Source organism: Bison bison, unplaced genomic scaffold, assembly GCF_000754665.1.
Source record: "Bison bison bison isolate TAMUID 2011002044 unplaced genomic scaffold, Bison_UMD1.0 scf7180017848468, whole genome shotgun sequence".
Taxonomy (NCBI): Eukaryota; Metazoa; Chordata; class Mammalia; order Artiodactyla; family Bovidae; genus Bison; species Bison bison.
The window spans coordinates 9,696-11,538 of NW_011479041.1; positions in this window are offsets into that span (position 1 = coordinate 9,696).

Consider the following 1,843-nt stretch of genomic DNA (forward strand, 5'->3'; position numbering starts at 1 on the left):
GGCTTGCTCCTAATACCCAGTTCCTCACCAAGAAAACTTATCCAACATCTTGCTCTCTTCCTTCAATTTTGTCCCCTCTCCTCCATATCCTTTTCAAAACCCAAATCACTTTGTGTCAACCAGACTGACTGTCCCTTCCCAGGACACCGCCCCCTGGCCTTTTTGTTTCTGTTTAAAAGAGGAAAAGAAATCAGTCTAAGAAAAAAGCTTTACTGATTCCTTTCCAGTTTACCGATTTTTTTCTCCTACAATACTTATGTTCATCTACATGTTCAGAGTCACATAAGAAGGAAAACACTACTCCATTTTTTTATTAGAGAAAAATAAAATGCAAGTCTTGTCTCATGCACAAGAACTAAAATAGTGTGAACTCTGCAAACTTTTATCTGGCCACAGCTTTAATCATGCCACTTCCAGGGGTCTGACATCATCTTCAATCAATAAAATAACCTGTTTCTCCTGTACAAACACACTGTCCCTGAGGATATTTGATAGGGGAGGAAAGGATTTCTGTGGTTCTCTCTTTAAAAATGCAATTTGAATCTATATATTCAACTCTTTTGTGACAACAACAGGGCAGCAAGGCCAAGCTAAGTTCTCACTGCATTTGCAGTCATCAGCCACTCCCAGTGTACCTGAGAGGGTGAGCCAAAATGAAACAACCAAGGTGTTTCCCAAGCTAAGTCCCAGAGAATCAACATGGCCAGGACACACCAAATTCCAACCCTTCACATAAATTTTGAAATCTGCCTATAAGATCTTCTTTCTATCCCTTCTACCTCCTCCTCCGATTCTGCCCTCACCCCTCACTCTACCAACCAGGATGAAGAATCTGAGTCTAGGGAACCTGTTTCTCTGCTAAATCTTGGTCAACTTGTTTCATACCATTTTACTTCCAGCTAAATGGAAGGAAGCCAGTTCAAAGTTTTCCCTATATCTGTGTGCATGTATTTGTGCATAACACACGCACAGACACACAACTTCCCACATAAAGATGCCAAACAGGCCACTGAATTCTCTCATGTCCTCTCACGTTGGTCCATATTGTGGCCTGAAGTGTCCTAGAGAACGCCTTTCCCAAGAGTCTTGAAATGCAAGCTACTAATTTGCTTCCTTTGGGAGGTAAGAAACAATGGTCCCTTTGCAGGTTATCCCTAAAACTTTCAGTGGGTAATGGGCAGGCAGTATAAATATCATGATTACGAGCCTGTGTCCAGAATCACACTGCCCAAATCCAAATCCTGGATCTATGGTTTACTAACTGACCTCACCCATGTCTCTCAGTCTCCCCAAGTCTCAATTTCATCATCTGCAAAATAGGGCTAACGGTGTTCATACCTCATATGGTTGTTATAAAGATTAAGGGAAGTAGTCTATGTAAAGTGCTAAGCTCAAAGCCCAGTACATTGTAAAGGCTCAATAAAAGTTAGCTATTACTACTACTATTTCAAAGTGGTCTTTTTCTAGCATAGTACAGTTATTTTATGAAGAAAGTTTTTTTTTTTTAAACCTTTTATTTGCAACTCAAATCTTCTACGCCCCCATCCTTAAATAAGTGAAGGCCAGAACTAGAAAGACTCTTGGAAGACCATCTGGTAGTCTAACCCTCTCTTTCTAAAGATGAAGATGTCAGAGCTTAAAAGTGATCAGAGCCAGGGCCAGAATGCAGGTTTTATTATTCCTAGGGTAACAGCACTTCCACTACAATATATGGGCTTCCCAGGCGGCACTAGTGGTAAAGAACCCGCCTGCCAATGTAGGAGACATAAGAGAGGTTTGATCCCTGGGTCAGGAAGATCCCCTGGAGAAGGAAATGGCAACCCACTCCAGGATTCTTGCCCGG